Source organism: Rousettus aegyptiacus, unplaced genomic scaffold, assembly GCF_014176215.1.
Source record: "Rousettus aegyptiacus isolate mRouAeg1 unplaced genomic scaffold, mRouAeg1.p scaffold_m13_p_12, whole genome shotgun sequence".
In the NCBI taxonomy this organism is placed as follows: domain Eukaryota; kingdom Metazoa; phylum Chordata; class Mammalia; order Chiroptera; family Pteropodidae; genus Rousettus; species Rousettus aegyptiacus.
In genome coordinates, this window is record NW_023416287.1 from 18590362 (window position 1) to 18598888 (window position 8527).

The following is an 8527-nucleotide window of genomic DNA, read 5'->3' on the forward strand; positions in this document are numbered from 1 at the left end:
TTACAATGTTGCAAACGTCAGACCACTTCTTTATATTGCCCAGTAGTTTGCATTGTATGGAAGTACTACAGTTTGATTATCCATTCTCCTATTTATGGACACCTGGGCTGTTTCCAGTTTTTGGTGATTATGAATAAAGCTACTATGAACATCCCTGTAACAGTCTTTGTGTGTACATATTTATGTTGTTTCACTTGGCCAAATATCTAGGAGTGGAATTGCTAGGTCATGGGGTTGGTGTGTGGTTAGTTTTACAAGAAATTACCAGATCTTTTTCCAAAGTTATGGTTCCACTTTAGATTCCTATCAACAATATATGGGATTTCCAGTTGCTGTGCATCCTTGCCAACATTTGGTGTTACCAGTTGTTTTAATTTTAGCCATTCTGGTAGGTGTGTAGTGGGACTTCACTGTGGGTTTAATAAGCTATATAATTTAAATTTTTAATCTTATTTTATTTCTCCCTCCCACAAACATGCAAGCCCCTTAAGGGCAGTGTTTTCTATGTTTGATTCCTGCTAAATCACATCACTTGAACAGAGTGTAGCACATGGTAGGTGCTCAGTAATCACTCTGAGGCGCCCTTCTCTGGGCCCACACGTGTCATCTCCCTGAGTCACTGCCCATTTGAGAGTGTCGGTCTCCTTTCCAGACCCTGTGCAAGCTTTGTGTATGGGCCACGCACTGCTGCTGGGCACTAAGGGGTCTGAAAGGACTGTTTGTGATCGTTGGGGAAACTGTCATCTCAGGGCAGTGTCTCACCCATGTTCAAGCTCACTTTCCCCACTCGCCTTATCTGGGCTTCTGACTGGGACTCTGACACGGCCTTGGCTGGCCTGTCACAAGAGGCTGGAGCAACCCCTGACAAGAAGGTATATGTTCGTGGGTCACCAATTACTATGCGACCATGGCAGGTTCCCTCTCTGAGCTTCTGTTTGCTCCTTTACACAATGGGGCTACAAACTAACAGGTTTCCACACATCAAACTATCGAGAAAATGAAAAGACAACCTACTGAATAGAAAATATTTGCAAAGCATATGCCTGATAAGGAATTAATAGTCAACATATATAAAGAACTCTAACAAAAACACAATCCAAATTAAAAAATGGGCAGAGGATCTGAACAATTTTCTAAAGACATATAGATTGATTGTCCCTGTTTACAGACTCTAAGTGAAATTTTCCAAAGATTTGAAGGCCTGAAACTCACCCCACAGTCCCCAAGCTGCGGGCTTGGGATGCCCCACCTCGCTCCTGAAGCTCACTAGGAAGCGGAAGCCATGACCGCCAACTCCACTTCCCACATGGGGTTTCAGACCTGGCCTTTCCTTCCTGTGGGCCTCCCTCCCTCCCTCCCTCCTTCAGTCCCCTCCTCTTTATCAGGCCAGGGGAATACTCAGGTCTCAACCCACCTCTCTGAACGATGGGCAAGGTTACCAACCTTTCTTCTCTTCCTCCTCTGTCCTCAGCCCCTGGCCTCCCCAGACACCAGCCCTCAGAGCTGGCCAGTCACCTGGAGAGGTTGCCACCCTAGGCCTTTCCAGCTGCGCCTCAGTGTTCTCATCCTTCCTTGGCCCTCAGCTCTCCTCAGCCCACTCATATCATTCTGGGTCATGTCCATGTACACACCCATCATTGCCTCCAACTTGACAGTGATTCCAAACTCCCCACCTCCAGCCCCTGACTTTCCCTCCGGGTCTCAGGTCTGGGTCCTGAACAAAGGTTGCCTCCCTCAGAGGCTGAGGCTTCTGGAGTCATCGTCTTCCCCAACACCTGCACCACCAGCTAGTCCCCATCTGCTCTTGCATCCATCTCATCACCACGGCCTGACCCAGACACAACTGGGCTTGTCCCTCGCCCACCAATCCGCCCACGCCCTGAGTCATCTCAAGCTTACTCCAAGTCACTCTCAAACCCAACTGTCCCCTACTAGCCTTTTCTGCTGTTGCTCTGGCCAGGTTGCCTCTCCCCTGAAACCTTGCTCCGCTTGGCCTTAGCCTCACACTTTTCTTGTCTCAGACTAGACTGCACCTCACCAAAGCACTTCTCCTGCACATGCATGTCGAGGGGCACCCTGACCACCAGAATTCCAGCAAGACTTCTGCTTCCACCCTCTATCAATTGCTTCCTGACCTCTTTCCACTTCCTCCTTGCCCAGCAGTAATGTCACAGCCCATCATGATGATTACTTTCCAAAGCGCTTACCTCCCTCGTTCTTCTGCTGAGTTAACCTGGCAAAATCCCAGTCCTGGTTAAAAGCCAGCTGTGAATTTACCACACAGCTGCACCCCTGGCTGCAAAAAATGATGCAAGTGTTGACTGCAACAACGCTCAGCTGGGCCCAGCCAGCCACCCCATGACACTTTCCAAGGAAGTCTGAGCCCTCCCCTTCAGCTCCAGAACTCCTTCCTCCCCTGTCCCGACCAGCAGAGACTTTACCTGCCCTCTGTGCCCTCGCCCTGCCTCCCCTCAGAGGGCAGTGGAATAGCGTCCCACTTCCAACCTAAGACAGGCTCTTTTCCTGTGCCTGGGGCCATCTTTCCTCTCTCTCATGGGCTTCACTACTCCAAGAAACCCCTCAGTACCTCCCACCAGCAAACGAACTTGTTCTGGTAACTCATCCCCATCTCCTATTCCACTTCTCTGCTCCCTTCCCAACCTACTGCTATGTACACTTTCGCCTTGAAATTCTTTCTTCTTTTGGCTTTTATGGCAGAGACTAATTGGTACTCAGCAACTATTGTTCCTTTCCCCTTTGAACAAAACCCTGAATCTCTCTTAGGGTGGCCATGAACCCAGTTTGATCTCCCAGCTTCCACTGCAATTAAGAGGAGCAAGATGACAAAACTTTGGTCAATGAAACTTAAGTGTTTTTGGACATGATCATCCTGCCCAACATGTCTACAACAGCAAGACGCTGTCTACCAGGTGCAAATCAAGCCCGAGATGAGCGGTCACTACCTGGGTGAGTTCTCCATTACCTACAAGCCTGAGAAGAATGCCAGCCTGGTATTGAGGCCACCTGCTCCTCTTGCATCACGGCTCTCAAGTAGACTGCTCAGCCAATAAAGACACAGCCTCCTTTTAAAGGAAAAAAGTACAAACTGCTGTGTGGGACTTCTGGGAAATCTTAAAGGGAAAGGGTACATCCTTCTCTATTCGTACCCTCCACCCAGCTGCCCGGAACTTGAATATGAATGATGACTGGGGCTCCGGCAGCTATCTTGAATCACAAGGACAAGGGCTACACCCTGGAGGATGGTGGAACTGAAAGCTGAAAGGAGCCCAGGTGACTCTTGAGTCACCATTCCAACCCTGGACTGCTGATAGATAAACTTTTATCTTGTTTAAGCCATAGTCATCTTGAGTTTTGTGCAGCTGAACTGAATCCTAATTGAAACATCTTTTGTTTCAATGTACTCTCCTGGCCTCCCTCCTCATTCTCTGCTGGCTCCTGCTCCTCAGGCAGACCCCCAGTGGTGGAGAGTCCCAGGTGATGCCTTCACACCTTCTTTCCCCTCTACTTTCACTCTTTCCCTCTGGTAAATTAATTGAAACCCCCTTGGCTTTAAACATAGGCTTATGGCTCTAAATTTGTATGTCCAGCGCGGACTGGCAGAATTATTAGACACATTGACGTCTAGTAGACTCAAATTAAGCGAGTCATTTCAAAATCATTGATCCTCTCTAAACTTTCTCCCCAGTCATTGCCACCTTAGTAAATGGCAGCACCTGGTTGCCCAGGGAAGCACCTACGAGTCCCCTTGAGGTCTCATTCTCTCATTCCAGGTAAGTTCTGATGCTCACCTTGGGAATCCCTTCCTCCCAAAGATACTGCTCCCATCCAGGCCACCAGCAGGGCTCACCTGGCTGTGTTCCTCATTCTGCTGAGCCCTGCATTCTCTACAGAGCCATCAGAATGCAAATTATGTGTACAATTTTAAAGATAGGAGACTTCAAAGATCTTTCATGTCTGCAGTAAATTCTCTTCGGTCTGTCCCTCCAGATTCTCCCTGGAGTTCCATAAACTCCCATTCTTCAGTTACTTCACTGAAAAGGGTTAAAAGCACCTAGCATAGCATTAGCTTATTGCAAACTTTTCACATTTTTGACCCAAATAATACTTGTACAAAAAAAGTGAAACAGCAATTTAAATACTTGCAGCTGTTCCTTCTGATAGTACTTTCATGTTTTAAGCACCATGGTTTTCCTATTTCTTTAGTTTTTACCATGGAAGGAGATGTATGTGACTCTTGCCTCTCTTTACCCTTCCCATCCCTCAGCAGTTAAGAGTACTGTTGAGGGTTTGCAGCATTTTGCCTGCATAATTATTATTCACAGCTGAGCCACATGATATGCCCTGGATTTGCTTTTTATTGTACAATTTTTTTATTTTCTGGAGTTTTGGCTTAATTTTCCAATTTGTTTTGTTTTCCATACCTAAATACTAAATTATCCCTAAGTAGTTGCAGAACTAAAACTCTTCTCTGAATACATCAGATAACTTTTCAATTTTTTCTTCTTGGAAACATCCTCCAACCCTATTCAGAACTGTCCGGGTTTACTGCCCAGCATCCTTCACCATCATTCTGACGTATCCCTTTTGTCTCTCATGTTGGAGTCTCAAATTGCCTGAATCCCATGTCTTACTTTACTTCCTTATTTTGATGTTTCAGTAGCTTCCTGAAAAATGGTGCATGGCAGACAAATAACTTTGTATGTCTGAAAATATTTATCTTACTCTTACACTTGACCAATAGTTCGGTTGAGTATAAAACTCTGGATTGTAAATAATTTTCTTAATGAGGATCTTAAGAGTATTGTTCCACTTTCTTCCAGTTTCTAGTGATGCTGTTGGGATGCCCGATGCTGTTGTAACGTCATCCTTTGTACTTGTTTTCCTCTGCTCTCCGAGATTTCATGATGATGGGGCCTGTCACAAATCTTTTTAAAATTAATTGCTTTGGACACTCAGATCTTTCAATCTGGAAACTTTTGTCCTCAGTTTTGGAAATTTTTCATATACTCTTGCTGGTAATTTTCTTCCCTGTTTTCTTTCAGGAACTCCTATTAATAAGATGATGAGTATCTCAGACTGATCCTTTCATTTTCTTACACTTTCTCTTCCATTCTTTTTTCCCACTTTTTGGGAGATTTTTCTCAATTTCTCTTGCAACTCTTCTGGTGAATTTATTCCCTTTGTATTTTCAATTTTTCAGGAGTTCCTTATCTCTGAATATTTTTGTTATAGCCTCCTCTGTTCTTAACCTTATAAACCTCAATGCCAGTGGTTCTCAACTCTAGCTTCATGTCACAAAAACCTGGGGAGTTTTTACAAACTAATAATGTCCAGGGCTTTACTCTCAAGGATTATGATTTAATTGATCTACAGTGAGTCCCAAGCAGTTTTTTTTTTTTTTTTAAATTGGCTGTCTCATCTCCACTAGAAGTAAGTGCTTGTCATTATCTCCTTAGTGTTTAGGCTGGGGACTAGTGCATAGTAGGCATTCACTAAGTAATTGTTAAGTGAATAAATGAATAAAACACTGTTCTGTATAGAAAGAATCATAAAATAAGAACAAATTACAGGCAATCTACTTTTGTTCGTGTTTTTCAACTTAATACCTGAAAACTTAATACCTGAAAGTCAAATAAGTCTTGCATGTCAAAAAGTATTTAACACCAAGAGTTAAAAACAATAATGAAATTCCCTACTTCATCTTGCCTTTTAGGCAGTCTTTAAACACTTATTTCTTGTAAACTAGGAAGTTAAAGTGTAATTTTTTTTTTACTAGTTTCTGCTGTGACTCTCAAGGCAATAGTTGCCATATGTAAGGAGAAGGGCAGGAAGGATGGACCAAGGTTGGAGTGCAAAACAAGGTGGACCAGAGCGAGCTCAGACTTCTACCTGATCTTTAGCCTATGAAAGAGCTGGAAGCTAAAGAACAATTTTTAGAAGCTGGTGATGTGCCGTGAGCCTCACCACCCACAGAGGGAGGTGGTGGGATGCTTCTTTATTATTTTGAGTCAACAGGAACTCGAGTGTACAGGGGGAGACTCTGAGAACCAGGGCCAGCCAAGGAGTGTGCATCATCCAAAGGGATTGGCAGGTGAGAGGAAAACAAAGGGATGGGAGTGGGGGACAAGAGGCAGGTCTTTGAAAACTCATGAGACGTACAAGAAGCTCAAGTTTCAGCTTTAAAAACACACCAGGCTTAGAGTGCCAGAAGCCAGTTCACAGCAGTATTGGTGAAGTATGAACTTTCCTCTCCCATTCCACTTCCATCTTAGCAACACAGGACAAGAGGTGACAGTGTAAGGTGTGGAAACAGGGCCAAGGCCAAGCAGTTGGGTGCCCCCTGCCCCTCCACTGTAGAGGGCAAGGCTGGCAGTAGGCCCAAGCTGGGGAAGGGGCAGCCTCTATCTCCAAATGCAGCTCAAAGGTTTTGTGGTTACACTGGACTGGACACATCATCCGTCAGTGGAAAAAGCCCTAGACTTCCCTACATTCCATCCAGGGGCAGAAGAATGAGCCTCAGAGAAAAAATTTAGACAGTGGGAGATCAAATTAAAGTTGCTCTTTGATCCAACCGAACTTGTTTAATGTAATAACAGGACTGGCACTTCGGTGTGTTTTGTTATCTTCTTTCTCAATTGAATGACTGACCAGCTAAAATTCATTAACACTGGATTGTGTCTACCAATTTGATGTCTGGCAACTTAATAACTTCCGCCTGCTCCGTATGATCGAATTTATAAGATCTCTATTTGTTTTTCTAGTACTTCACTAGAACCTGAATTTGGTGTGGAAAGGTATTTTAGGATTCTCAACGAAAAACTATACAAAATTAGTCGGTTTGAGTCAAGCATATGAAAGGTGAGAAAGGCTATAATTTCTGGAGTGTTTTAAAAACATATTTTTGGGGAAAGGTGATGCCAGCTTAGAGGAACATCAACTCCCAGAAACAGTGGCAAGTGCTGAGGGAGAGGCTGAATGGAGATGGCAGGTACTCCATTCTCCCTGAGAGGCAACCACGTCCCTGAACTGCAGGCCCCTGATCAGAGATCCCAGCAAACAGCTGTTCCTGGGAGGGAGAAGTTCAAACTTGACGAGAATCAGAACAGGGGCTGCTTCTGGGAATTGGGGGGAGGATGATGTGATCCTGAAAGGGGGGGTTGGGTTGACAGGTGTATGCATTGCCACTTAAGTGGTACACTTAGGATTTGTGCATTTCATGATATGTAAATCTTACCCTCCAAAAAAGGTAAACTAGTTAATGACATAGATGTTGAAGTGTTTAGGAGTGTGTACTATCTGCAACTGCTCTTTGAAATGTACCCAAAAATGGGATGGATGGTTATGATAAATATTAATGTTAACTGTAGAAGTTGTAGAGTAAAATAAAGAATATCTAATTATTTCAACTCTGTATATTTGAAATTTTTCATAATGCTGGGAGCAGACACACCCTTGTTATTATACTGGCAGATGTATTTCTGAAACCCAAGAGCCACGCCCGGGGAGGTACCATATTCCCATATACTTGGTACTTTTAAGTACAGAAACACTAGCGTATTTGTATGTATTACACCATTATTTAGACTTTCAAAAATCTGCATTTTTACATCTTAAAATGAGCCCAGGGAATTCTATAAGCTGGATCAACTGGAATGCATCCAAGTGGCTTCCCATGTGTGAAATCCATTCCCAAGGGACCAGGAGGCAGAGAATCTTTGTGAGTCGCTTGGTTTTCTCCAAAGCCAGACTGAGCCTGAACTTTCCTCAGGCCCTTGAGGAAGAGTTTTAGGATGGGGAACTTTAAGGCAAGTGATAGCGGGACTAAGGAGGGCCAGGTCCCCAAACCCTCTCTCTGGAGTCAGACTACCTCCTCCCCAGGGACAGATGCCCGCCCATTGTCTAAGGCCTGATCTTCTCACCTGCCAGGGACAATTTATGTTAATCATACCTTCTTCCCCCATTATCCTTCTAAGAGAAAACTCAAGCCAGGTCACGAGAATCCCAGACTTAGATTCCAGGTACTAACAGCCTCTGAGAACAAAGAGAAGATACTGCTCCCCACGCCTGACTTTCTTTTAAAACAGAATCTTTGAGATAATTACCAATTAAGGGTCATTTTGCTCCAGTCCTGCCATCGCCCTCTCCTGGGTGTGCTTCCTGGGTCCGAAGGGACAGGGGGCACATGCAGTGGTTTCCTAGGGAATGTTCTATTTGGAGATTTTGGGGAAATTATTTGAAAGGATTATTTCTATGATAAGACAAACATGGATATATTATGGAGTGCGAATTCCTATAATCGTTCATTAAAATAGAAAATTTTGAAGAAATTTGTTGAGTTCTTACAAACTACACCCCCCTAAGCTCCCAAGGGAACATGTTTTACTTCATTGGAAAATTTAGAAAAGTATGTTTGCTAGATGGAAGAACTCACACTGTAGGAGAAGGAAGGGCAATGAAAGGGGACTTCAGGGTCTGTGCTACAGTTTTGAATGTTTTCCTTCTGTAG